Raw genomic sequence first — 14,137 nt, forward strand, 5'->3', positions numbered from 1 at the left:
AAGACGACTTGATATAAACGTCTGGAGCAGCACTGGGGAAATCACTGATGGGATTAACATTTCACATCGTCAATAAAAAGCAGGGCTGTCTTATAAAATCTGTTGCACATTTCTCCATTCGAACACACAGAAAAGGTTAAATGATACTGACTTTTACATGTAGGGAGCTCCCCTGTATAACAAACAAATCTGACAGGAGGTTGTCTTAATGAGAAATCTCCTTTAAGGACCTGCCACAAGCTACAATACACTTCTAAATGCAGATAACCTTAAAAAAAAAACAAAAAATATATATATACTTTGAATTTAACAAACTAGGACCATTGCACCTACAGTAAATGATCTGTGACCAGGGAACATCACAAGCGAAGGCAGACCATGATAAACTCACTAAGATGTAGCTGTAGATAGAGATATTCACTTTGAGGATTGTTTATGGGATGAACATATTATAATATAATAATAATAATATTTATTTACTTATATAACACTATTAATTCCACAGCGCTTTACATACATTGGCAACACTGTCCCCATTGGGGCTCACAATCTAAATTCCCTATCAGTATGTTTTTGGAGTGTGGGAGGAAACCCACGCAAACACGGGGAGAATATACAAACTCCTTCACTCCATTTATAAATCAGAAGCCCCTTGTAATGTCAGGAGATGGCCCAAACCGAGCAGCCCAATGTAAGCTCATCACTGGGAGTGATCAGACTGGGAAATGTCATTAATATTGACATGATTGGTACTCTATTTACAGAATTGTACCCTTTCGTGATCAAAATTTTATATACTGGAAAAAGGGAAAAAAAAAAAAAGAAAGGAATTGAAATGGACTCTTTGCAGGTGGTTGGAAACCATTTTCTTGGTTTTACGCCCTATAAATCGGATAGTATTGGGCACTACAATCATAAAGGGTTTATATGGCCACCTAAGAGGTGATGCAGAATAAAGAGAAAGATGAGACGCTGGCGCCATCTACTGGTGAATTGTCAGACTATTCATCAACTTATGATGTAACCTTACCATACAGTAAAACAACAACAAATTTAGTGCTTAATTTGGATGAACTCGACAATATCTTTCACTGATTTTAGATTCTATGTTTATAAAGGTTTTGGGATATAAAACAATTACATTAATTCCAGTACAGGAATGTAGAGAATAGAAGCAGCACTGGGTTTGCTCGGAGAAGGCTTTGAGCAATCGCATTATTTTTGCTCAGCAGTGCATGTAAGGTCACATGACCGCGCAATCTGCTGTCAGCATGTACAGGAGGCAGCAACATTATGTATCCAAGGCGGCTGGAGAGGGAAGGGTCCCTAACCAATACTGACACGCAGCCATCTTGATTTAGAAACAGATGACATCCAGGAGGATCCCATTAAACGGCCAGTGTCAGAGCTGAACACCTCCTCCATGCTCCCGCAGTTGCACAGTTAGGTTTTGGTACTTGTTAGTGGAGTGTGAGGCTCCTGCCACATCCTACATAGGGGACTGTCAGCAGCATACACATTTTAGGCATATTAGCAAACAGGATTACAATGTTGACTGCAATAAACATTATACCACATAGTGGCGCTATTTCTTAATGATCATCTAATACAGATATAATATAATATAATATAAGATAATGTATATCTTATATTATTATATTATATATTATTATTTTACTTGCTTAGTTAGCACCATTCATTCTGCAGCACTTTACACACAATATGTATAAAACGTATCATGCCCCCTCCATAACACCTGTAGGAGCTTTTATAACATCCCATAGGCATTAATGGGCACTTGGTTTTCCCTTCACACCTATGACCGCGTCTACTCCTCTACACATGCTTTCTACAAGATTTTGGAGTTTATGAGTTTTGGCCCATTTCTCAAAAAGAGCATATATTATTAGGCCAGACACTGATGTGTGAGGAGCTGGCCGGGCTCACAGTCTCTGCTCTGGTTGCTTGCAGTCAGAGCTCTGTGCAGTCAGTCACTCTCTCCTACACCAAACTCCCCAAAAAAGTATCATACCTTTTTGGACCTTGCTTTGTGCCCTGAGGCACAGTTATGCTGGAACAGAAATGAGCCATCCTGGAACGGTCCCCACAAAGCTGGAAGCAAATAGCCCATAATATGCTGAAGTGTTGAAGTTTTCTGCGTTCAGAAAACTGCTCTCCCAACTAGTTTTGTTTTTTGAACACCCTATGGTTTACTCACCCTCCCTAGGTCCAACACTGAACTTTTTCCACTGTTCCTAGTGTATGTGTGACGCCCCTGACTATATCAGGGTGCCACAGGGGACTGCATCCTCTCTTTCTATGATGCAGAACCTACCCCCCCATGGTTCCAGGTTCCTGAAAACCGGTATCACTCTCATCAGCACCACAAATCCCAACCACACCTTACATCATGACCTGTCAGACACACCAGTGGGTGGTCTAGCTGGAAAAGGGCCACCCGCCTAGGGGGGGTCAGGCAGACTGGTGGGAGGGACTTAGTCAGAACAGTAGTAGCGCTCAAAGAGTGAGGAGCTGGGCGCTGAAAGCTCCCTGGAGTGACCTAGGTTGGGTCGCAGACAGTGATCCGGGACCAGAGAAGTCGGAAACCCGGTTGCAGGATTTTGGAATGGAGTGCCCGAACTTAGTTTTGGAGTAAGGTCAACACCGGAAAGTACAGTAACCGGACCAGTACCGAGCACGGCGGGGTACAGGACCCTAGATCAGGGAAAAGCTTCAAGCGCCTTGATAATTAACCTGTGGAGGATAGTCTCTTTATGAACTTCCCCAAGAGCTCAGTGATCAAAGGCATCAGCACAACAAGGGGGATAGGGTTTTCCAGCTTATACGACCCACTGATATCCCAAGTGCCAGCCATCGAGAGCATAGCCCCCTACACATAGGGACCGGGACCCTGACAGCTGGAGGCCAAAGGGTCACAAGAACAACTAAAAATTGTGCACGGAGGCAGGCTCCGGACCATTAAAGTGATACCGGTGGGAGCGGACACCCGGACGGGCTCCCCGCAGTTGCAATAGTACCCAGAGACTTTGGTTTAATACAGTGTGTTAGTCTGCTTTATTGGCTGCCTCTAACATCACAACAACCTGAGTGAGTACACTGCCCTCTCCCTGCATCCTGCCTGCCCAGCAAGCCTGCACAGCACCATCCACCAACCCTGCGGAGGAAACTGTCACCTAGCTGCCCCCACATCATCTGCCCCGGTACTCTCCTCGGCAGCGGCGGTACTCTTCTTACCGCAACCCGCAGGTGGCGTCACAAACTATTCCCCTGTAAATAGCCCCCTTCATCGAGTGGCCGCTAAGCCCCAGGTTCGGGGACCCTCGAGCCACAGCAGTCCCGGATCAGAGAAGTACGACTGCTTAGGGGCAGCACATATCTGCAGCGCTGACATCATGCTGACATCGCTGCAGCCAACCAGCAAGCCTAGTGTCAGAGTGGCTCATGCTATCAACAAATTAAGCTTATGATAGGCTGCAGCGCTGTTGATATACCTCTGGCTGAAAAACGCATCACAAAACGCATTCGTTTTTGCTGCATTTCCAGTGGTTTTTTTTAAACATTGTCAATGGCAAAACGCAGGGGAAAACGCAGAATAGAAGTGATATGCTTCTCCTTTTTCCTGCAACCAAAACTGCAGGAAAAAAAAAGCAACATGCGCAGTCTTTCGGATTTCTCATAGACTTTGTTGGGGAAGGTCATGCATGCAGTTTAACGTGCGCACAAGACCTAAATCTGTTTTGTTTGTGGTTTATTTTTTATTATTATTTTATTTACCATGCTCACTAGATGGGTAAAACTGACCTGGTAGTAAGATTCCCAAGGTCTGTACATGTTGTGCTTTTGTCCCCACTTTCCGAGACCCGTACCGATCTCATTTTTCGGGATCTGGGGCTCACCGATGGCTTTTTTTTTTTGTGTCTTGTGCGTCACAGGGATGAGTGGTGAAGTCACTCAGGCTATTTGCGGTAACAGGTGGAAGACCATGGGAATCTCCAGCTACGACCTCAAATCATCTGGGTGACGTCACTGCTCATTGCGTGGCTCAGTCTCTCCCTGAACCTCACAGCGGGTGGTCATGTTTTATGGCTGCTCGGTGTGAATTCAGATATGTAGCAGTGCTGGAATCGTCGCAGGACCTTGTGTGGATTACGTCAAACCTACAGGGGTGTTTTGGGGTTAATAAAGTGGTGAAAAAGGGTGCTTTTTTTGTCTTTCATTTCAAATGTTTGATTTTTGGATGTTTATTTCTTTACACTTACAGATTAGCGATGGGGAGATCTGATAGACTCCTCCCATCACTAATCTAGGGCTTAGTGGCAGCTATGAGCTGACATTAACCCTTATTACCTTGATTGCCACTGCACCAGGGCAAATCGAGAAGGGCTGGGTAAAGCGCCGACATTGTCACATCTAATGGATGTGACAATCCTGGCCAGCTGCAGACTATTTTTAAGGTGGGGATGCCAAATAAGCATGGGTCTCCCCACCTTGAGAATACCAGCCCCCTGCTGCCGGACTTGATCTTGGCTGGATATAAAAATTGGGAGGGGCGGCAACCGCATGCTGTTTTTTTTAAATTATTTAAATAAATTAAAAAAAAAACCGCTTGCGGTTTCTCCTATTTTGATAGAGAGCCTAGATAAGTGCACGGCTGGGGACAGCATCCTGTAGCCATGGGCTTTATTGTGCTGGGTATCAATACAGGGGGAACCCTATACCAAATGTTTTATTTATTTTCATACAATGATAGTGACCCGTAGACAGGGTCTGTGATTAGTTGCAGTCAGACGCCATCACACAGGCTGAGGCATGTCTGACTGCAACCAATCACAGACGCTAGGATGGCCGGTGGATGGGAAAAGCAGTACATATGAATTAGCAAAAATGAGCAGCGCTGTAAGCACTTACAGCTTCACCAGAGCCTCAGTAAATATGAAGCGCTTGCTCCTATCCCCCTATACCATCTACCACCATTTTTAATCACCGTATTCTGGTTCCCAGGACCAGCATCTGGCCCGATAACTGGGACCGGTGTTTTGTTTTTTTTCTAACCCAGTTAGACCCACCGTCCTGGTTGTCTGCGAGTCCGCCCATCTCCAGTGATTAAGCAATTCCTTCAATTCAGCCACCTGTGTCAACTGACCTTCATTTAGTGTTGCCTGAGGGTTGGCCAAGTCTACAAGAAAGGGTTTCAACTCAAGCAATCGCTCAATCATTAAATAAGTGCCTCCTCACCAAGTGGCTTGATCGACAATTGCCCCTTTTCCAGCACGTTTCGTCAAGATGGACTGAATTTTAGGGGTTCTGACAGCAATAACCAATTTCCTCATCTTCCCAATCAGAGTTCCAGCATGTCCCTCATGCAGACTAGCTCTTATTGCCAGCTGCAGTGTGTGCACAACATGGAGTGTGATGAATTGCAGATGGATTTAAAGCAGCTTCAGCAAGATCATCTCATTCTAAAGAATACCTTTGCATGTTCTTCTGTAGCAATATCAGTTTGTTGCTCTGTTACAGGAACAAGACTGTGGCTCAATCTCAAACATACTAAATCTGAAGGTTTCTTGTAGCTGCTGTTCACCTTCATTATTCTCATTCATCTCCACAGCTCTGGTTTTAATCAGGGCTGTGGAGTCGGAGTCGGAGTCGTGGAGTCGGAGTCGGAGCTCATTTTGGTGGAGTCGGAGTCGGAGTCGGTATAAAATGCACCGACTCCGACTCCTAAAATATATAATAAATTGGGGACAGGAGTGCAATGCAGAATGTGCTGAATATTTTACTAAATAATAACATTTAGTATAATGCTTATATTTAAGTGAAAAATTTATTGTAGTACAATGTGAACATCAGACATTTAATTGTTTTTATGATACAATAATCAAGATATTTGGATAGAACATAAAATATTTATTGGAATACAACTTTAGAACACAAAAAACTAATAAATTGTAAATATGTAAAATATATATATATATATATATATATATATATATATATATATATATATATATACAGTGTATATACACACACAAGATATATATGTAATCTACTGTATATTACATAGTGTATTACATATTTACAATTTATTACAGTTTTTTGTGTTCTAAAGTTGTATTCCAATAAATATATTTTATGTTCTATCCAAATATCTTGATTATTGTATCATAAAAATTATTAAATGTCTGATGTTCACATACACATATTCATGTACTACAATAAATTTTTCACCTAACTATAAGCAATATATGTAGGAGTCGGAGTCGGAGCCGGAGTCGGAGTCGGAGTCGGAGCCGGAGTCGGAGTCGGAGTCGGTGCAAGAGAATTTGAGGAGTCGGAGTCGGAGTCGAAGGTTTGGCTTACCGACTCCACAGCCCTGGTTTTAATCATTTAATCCTATGCTCTTTCGGGGATTTTTTTGTCCAGTGGGCGGTCCTATCGGTGACTGACCGCTATCTTTGTATGTACACTTGTAAAAAGCAGCTGTCAGTCATTGATAAGACTGCCCACTGAACTGAAAATTCCAGAACAAGCTGAGACAGAAAGGATAAAAACACAAGTTATATAATTTTGTGAGAAAAGATTCAATATATCAATCTGTTCTGTTCCCCTGCTCTATAGCAGGATTCCTATAGATTGGATGGCATTTTCATGGTGGCAGTTTCTCTTTAAGCCTCAATTGTATGTGAAATAAAGCTAACTTTTTAGTAAGGCTATGGGTGCAATTATCTTTCAGAGAACAAAAAGGTCAAACAGGGGACTACGGTCCCTCTGATTGAAAACAGAGGGTCAGTATTAAAAGGGGTGGTCCAAAAAACTAAATTTCCATCTTACTCCCTAGAGAACAGCTGATCTTACCGATTAGCTGCAGACGATATCGTAGCTGCAGCTAATCGGGGTAAGATCAGCTGTTTTCCAGTCCTGTTGTGAATGCGCGCGCTCCCGCGGTCACAACGAGATCTGAAGAAGCGAGGGCGCATGCGCCGCCCTCTCAGGCACAAAACTTGGTGATGCGGGTTTCAGAAACATGGCGCCGGAGATAAGTGCTATGTGCAGGCGCCAACTCCGACACCGTGTTACTGAATAGAGAAATTTGCATACAGCCAGAGAGAGGGAGGAACAGGATGGGGGGGCACCCGCCCGGATATTTTCTGGAGAAGTGCAAATGTCAGTCATAAAGTGGATGAATTTTCAAACTTCATAAACTTGGATTTCACAGCCTAAACATCCGAGCTGCCCACTAATGGTATGTACAGCCTGTGCCTGATTGTGCCAGTACTGCACTGGCTTTATCTTATATACCAAAATCCTGATGTTTGGTCCCCTTTAATGCTTTGGACACAGTTTGAGTCATTAATACTAGTGGGGTATCATGAAGGTCAGTATTGTGTCTTAATCTCTAAAGAGAACTCGCCAGCATGTTTTACACATGCACGTAATGTTATATATTAAGAAATTTGGTGTAGAAGTCATATTAAAATCAGGCTGGAAGTGAAATGGGGGGCGGTGAGCAATGTCGGCGCACTGGGCCCATCTTTAGCCATGACAAAGCGACTGCGCAACTACACCTAATTTTCCTTAAACATTAAACCATCTGCTGTCATTATAGAGATTAAACTATGGCAAGGAGGAAGAATATAAGCGAAGAGAACATTTGGACTTCATTACAATTGTTTTCTATCTTAGGAAATTGTTACTGATTTAATACAGCTGCTCAAAGCATTTCTCCAGACACAAAAATAGAGGAATATGAAAAGGAAAAAATAAACCAGCTTGTTACCCCTGCACCTTAGGAAACTGCCCTTCTAGAGCGCCGAATTAAGATATAGAAAGTTGATGGCAGCTCAGCAACACCTTTCTGATATATGCTCTTACCCATACATCCCATGTCAGGATATAGGAAGCAGGCTCAGGAGCGGAGTTATACAGCAGCATAGGAGTCTAAACACCAGCGATGTTCAACTTTTCAATGCCTGTCATGCCGGTTTCAGACGTCCGTGTTTAAATCAGGTACAAGTCACACGCATGGTTATGGTCACACGTGTGACATCCGTGTTTGCATACGTGTTACATGTACCGGGTAAAACACGTGTCTCTGCAATGAAAAGATGTTCTATATTTACCTGTATCCAGCAGTGATTTCCTCTGCTCTGCTGCCTCCTGCTCCTGATCCCCGCTCATTATTTTCATGGATTATTCACTGCCCGAGGATTTGGAAGCCGGAGCATCGCGGGGACAGCGCCGGACAGCACAGCCGGAGACATCGCTGGGGACAGGTGAGTATACAGCAGTTTGTGCAGTGACATCCAGGGGGTCATCGGAGTTCCCAATGAACTATCATGAACCCCTGGAAGTCACCATCGTGACACTTGCTGTAGCGCAGCTGTCGCAGGGGTGTCATCAGGAGGTCATTGGGAAAGCCGATGACCTCCTGGAAGTCCCTGCACACAACCTGCTGGCAGGATACTCACCTGTCACTAGCGATGTCCCCAGCGATGCTGTCCTCGGAGGTGCTGTCTCCTGCGCTGTCAGCGCGATGCTCCTGCTCCCAGCTGCTCACTGCAGTAAATAATCAATGAAAATAATGAGCGGGGGTCAGGAGCGGGAGGCAGCATCACTGGATACGTGTTTTCTCCATTCCGTGTCACACTGATGTCACACGGATCACATCAGTGTGCGATCCGTGTGACACCCGTGCTGCCGGAGAAAAAACGGACACGTCTCCGTGTGAAATAGTGGGGCCAAACGGTCCATGTGAAAACACGGCCGTGTGAGTACACAATAGGGTAACGTGGGTACGTGTGACATCCGTGTTAAAAACGGATGTCACACGTACCTAAAACACGGACATCTGAAACCAGCCTCAGGCTCTGACAGCGGTATCTAAGTGGCTGTAATATGCCTAGATGCAAGGCTTAAACGGAATTTGTCAGCAGAATTTTGTAGGGTCCGAGACCCCAATTCCAGCAATATCACTTGCTGAGCTGTTTGCTGTCATTTTGATACAATTGCTGCTTTCTCTGCTGCAGATGTATAAAACACACACACACACCACTGATCGGCACATTTCTGTGTCCACTGTGCATTGACAGGAAGCTGCTAATCAGTGGTGGGTGCGGGGTTACACAGAGCACAATACACACAATCCTGTAGTAATCATCTGATAAACAATGATTTTATTGAAAAACACAGCCTTGTAAGCGATATCACTGACGTCAGTGTCTCTGCCCTGACATCAAGCTGCTCTCAGATTACATAGCAAAAACCTGCTAACCGATTCCCTTTAATGGAATCTAGGGCAGTGATTTAGGGCAGTATGGTGGCTCAGTGGTTAGCACTGCAGCCTTGCAGCGCTGGGGTCCTGGGTTCGAATCCCACCAAGGACACCATCTGCAAGGAGTTTGTATGTTCTCCCCGTGCTTGCGTGGGTTTCCTCCGGGTACTCCGGTTTCCTCCCACACTCCAAAGACATACAGATAGGGAATTTGGATTGTGAGCCCCAATGGGGACAGTGTTCCTGATGTATGTAAAGCGCTGTGGAATATGTTAGCGCTATATAAAAATAAAGATTTAAAAAAATAAAGATTTAATGGGAGATTATTTTTTACTATATACCGCAATACTGAAGTATTGAATGCATGTTCAAGAATAATAGGATGACAAACGGTTTTTGAAACAAAACGTTTTTCTCTTTTTTTTTTTTTCCAAAACGTTTTTTATTGATTTTTCAAATTTGTAAAAACATGACAAGTATCATTGCAAAAGAAGAACATTCGTCTGACAAAATGTGACATAGAGGTGGGTGATACCCCAATTTGGAGTTCCATGTTGCTGTTCGATTTAAGATAGTATACAGTAACATTAAACCAAAACATAGGTAATGAAATATAATATAACATATGCAATACAATTCGTTAAATCTCTGTGTCGTCCCTGAATGATTTCAATTTTGCTAGCGTGTCTTGGTATTCCCAACCGTCTCGTCTCCCCCTCCCGCCAGAGCCCCCTCCTAGGTGATTCTCAGTTTACCCAGGCTGTCCTGAATATCGCTCAGGATATACCACTCCGAGTGAACAAAAGGTGCCATCAGGTTAATTATTTCTCCCTGTGTGAATTGGCTTTCAATAAAATGTCTCCATCTCACAAAAAACTTGGCTGTCAACCCATCTTTATCCCTCTCCGCTTCTAGTTTTTCCCACTTCAGAAGGTTGTGTAGTTCGCCCACAACCTCCTTTATGGATGGGCCCTCCCTTTGAATCCAGTGTTTTAAGATGCAACGCTTAGCTATCATGGCTATGTCATGCATTATTGCGTATTTCCTCTTTTCCTGCGTGCTCGGTCCTCCTCCTACTCCTCCCTCAAAGGAGTGGAAAATCCACACCATTAAGTCTAGTTTGCTGAAAATTCCCCATGTTGACTGGGCAAATAGTCTGACTTGGTTCCAGAACCTAGCGATTGTCTCACATTCCCATAGCCCATGCAGCATATCCGTTTTTTCTTTTTGACACTTAGGACACCACCTATCCCTACCTGGTATGTTGAAACCTATAATGGCCCTATGTAGAATTCTGAATTGAGTGTCTCTCCATCTCTCATTGGTAATATGTTTCCGCACTTGTACCCATCCTTTCAGTATATCATCCACCACTTCTTCCCTTCCCAATTGTTTCCCCCACGCTTTTAAAGTCCGACTATCCTCCCGTGAGATAAGCACCCCCCTTAGCGATCGATAAATTTTAGAGACATTTATACTTGTTACATCACATTCCAGTAACTCATCAATCGAACTTCTGTTCAGCTCTCTTCCAACCACACCCAGGTCTCCTATTATTCCATGTTTCAATTGTTCATACTGGATGACATGTGAGCTATTAAGGTTGTACTTATCCAACACTTCCCGACCTGTCATCCACCTCCTGTCCTCCACATTCATAACATCTATCATTCTCCTGACTCCCCTCTCTTTCCATCTAGTAAATAGCTTGTTTTCTCGTCCCAGGGGAAAATTTGGGAATGCCCAGGGGTTCAAGTACTTGGACACTTTCCATGAGAGCCCCAGTTTTTTCCTTACCGACTTCCATGTTAGCATGGTGTCTCGGAATATAATTGAGTTCCTTATGTGCCCTTCAACCCTGGATAGTGGGGAGTGCAGAATGGACGTCAGATCCCACGGTGACGCATATTTAGTTTCCATCGCATGATCTGAGTGCCTACTCGTTCCTCTCACCCAATCAATTACATGCCTCATGATACATACAAGATTATACCCTTGGACATCTGGAAAGTTTAGACCTCCCTCCTCTGCTGACTTCATCAGCGTACGCAGCTTTATTCTGGGTTTCCTTCCCCTCCACAGAAATTCTGTATACGCGGAGTTGAGCTTATTCACATCCTTTAGTTTTAGCAATAGCGGGATTGTCTGGAAGGGATACAGCAGCCTAGGAAAGCTCATCATTTTTATCAGGTGGCATCTTGCCAGTAATGGAAGTGGCAGAACTTTCCATCCCTTTAATTGAACTATAATTTTCCTGATTAGCGGTCCATAATTCAAGTTATAGATTGTTTCCACCGATCTTCCTATATGCACTCCCAGGTATTTAATTGAAGATTGTGCTATAGGAATTCCACATAGACAGCCATCCCTTATTTGTCCCCCCATTGTCCCATGATGCCCCTTTAGGAACATGATCTCGCATTTTTTTTGTTCAGTTTGAAACCGGAGAATGAGCCAAATTTTTCAATCAAGGCAAGAGTCTGTGGCAAATCCGCACCGGGGTCCCCCATATAAAGTATGATGTCATCAGCAAAAAGCGCTGTCTTTACTTCTGAACCCCTTATCTTGATTCCTTTAAAGCTATTTTGTCCCTGTAGTATTCTTGACAACGGCTCGATTGCCAGGTTGAACAAAAGAGGAGATAATGGGCAGCCCTGTCTTGTTCCCTTCATCAAAGGGAACACGTCTGATAGAAAGCCCGGAGTGTGTACCCTAGCTCCCGAGTTGGCATAAAGGTTTCTAATGTAAAGTCTCATCTTGCCTACAATCCCTATGGCCTCCATTACCCTGTCTAACCACCCCCAATTTACATTATCAAACGCTTTTTCTGCATCAAGTGTAACTAGGGCAGGTCTAGCCCCTCCCTCAGTGAGACCCAGTCTAACCGCGTCTACCACTAGAATTGTCTTTCGGATATTGGTAACGGCATTTCTCCCCTTAATAAACCCCACCTGGTGATTCGTAATGATCCTAGGTAAGATCTCGGCCAGTCTATTAGCCATGATCTTGGACATAATTTTTAAATCCTGATTTATGAGCGATATAGGTCTATAACTAGAGGGATCATCCAGGTCCTTGGTTCCCTTGGGGAGTAATTTAATATATGCTATGTTGGAATTTTTGGGTATTTCCGCCCCTCCCAGGAAAGCATTAAAGACTGAGGTTAGATCCGGCGAGATCAGATCCTTCAGAGCCTTATAGAATTCACTATTGAAACCGTCAGGTCCCGGTGCCTTGTTGGTGTTAAGCTCCCCAATTGTTCTCGTCACCTCCTCTACTGTGATATCTGCGTTTAAGGCACTCAAATCTTCCTCCGTCAAGCTAGGCATTTGGGCTTGTCTTAGCCACTCTGCCTCATCAGTCATGTCGTTATTCCCTGACCCATATAGTTTTCTATAGTAATCTCCCAACAGTTTATTAATGTCCTTAGGATCCGTAGTCACCTCTCCCCCCTTTGTTTTCAGTTTAGAGATCACTGTCATCTTTCTGCTGCCCCTTGCCAGATTGGCCAACATCCTTCCCGCCTTGTTGCCAAACCTATGTAAGTCAACCTCCTTGTGCGACCAGAATAGTTGTTCCTTTTTTTTGGCCCATTCGTCAAATCCCTCTTTTGCCTCCAACCATCTGCCTTTTGTCATGGGAGATCTATTTGTCACATAATTTGTATATGCTACCCGTACTGCTTCACTATGGAAATTATAATTCTCATTGGTTTTCCGTTTGATCATGGCTGCGTACCCCACCAGATGGCCCCTTAGGACCGCTTTTGCCGTTTCCCAAAATATCACTGGGGACTCTCTATGTTCCTTATTGTCCTCTGCGAATTCTCCCCACCACTCCTGTAGCACCTTATGGAAATTATCTTGCCTGAGAAGGAACGATGGGAATCTCCATATGATATCGGTACCTCTCCTGAATTTCTCTCTAATGCCCAATCTCACCGGACTATGATCAGAGATCACCATATTCTCTATCACACAATCTTGCGTTCCACTCAGTAAATCCTGCGAGATCCAGAACTGATCAATACGTGACCAGCTATCATGAGGGTGAGAGAAGTGTGTATACTCTCTGTCATGTGGGTGAGTTAGTCTCCAGATGTCTTTCAGTCCTACGTCTTCTAATGTTACATCCCTATTGTCTAAACTCCTGCCCACATTAGCTGTCCCCTCCTCGCCCCTCCTCCTATCTTCAGCTGAGTCTGGGACAGTGTTAAAATCGCCTCCCACTATAATGTTAGCCTCCCCATCTGCTAATATGGTGGCCTTTATGTCATCATGAAATGTGATTTGTTGTGAATTTGGGCCATAGACATTATAAATACTGAGTTTACCCGCTGGACTAACGATTGTTAAGTGCTGCCACCTTCCATGGTCGTCTGCCTCATGTGCCACTACCTCATGACTGAGTTGTTTATTTATTAGAATCATAGTGCCCGCTTTTCTACCTTGTGCCGCTGCCCCGTAAACGGTGCCCACCCAATGTTTCTTCATGCGGAAAAAGTCCTCCCCCCCCAAGTGGGTTTCCTGTAATAAGGCAATGTCTGTCTTTAGTCTTTTCAGATGTCTCAATATCATTGCTCGTTTGTTAGGTGATCTCAGCCCTTTAACATTCCACGTAGTTATCTGTATCATGTTAACCTGTGTATTCTGCTTTTACTACTCCCTCCCCTATGGGCCCCTGCATCAAGGAAGACGAGATGTTCGACACTAGAATCACAGTTGGTACCACAAAATCGACACTCCCTTTCCCCACCTTGCAAATATAACAAATACAACAAAAAGCATGTAACTGTAAAACATATTTTCCCTTCCGAGAAATCCACGGCGTTTCCCGCCACGTTGG

At 44.0% G+C, this 14,137-nt stretch overlaps 1 protein-coding gene across 1 annotated transcript in view; it reads right to left on the bottom strand.

The window, feature by feature from the left end:
* The window catches only part of ADARB1 (adenosine deaminase RNA specific B1), a 156,717-nt gene that overhangs the window by 71,984 nt on the left and 70,596 nt on the right, over nt 1-14,137 (bottom strand). The window lies entirely within an intron of this gene.

This window comes from Anomaloglossus baeobatrachus, chromosome 7 (genome assembly GCF_048569485.1).
Source record: "Anomaloglossus baeobatrachus isolate aAnoBae1 chromosome 7, aAnoBae1.hap1, whole genome shotgun sequence".
Taxonomy (NCBI): Eukaryota; Metazoa; Chordata; class Amphibia; order Anura; family Aromobatidae; genus Anomaloglossus; species Anomaloglossus baeobatrachus.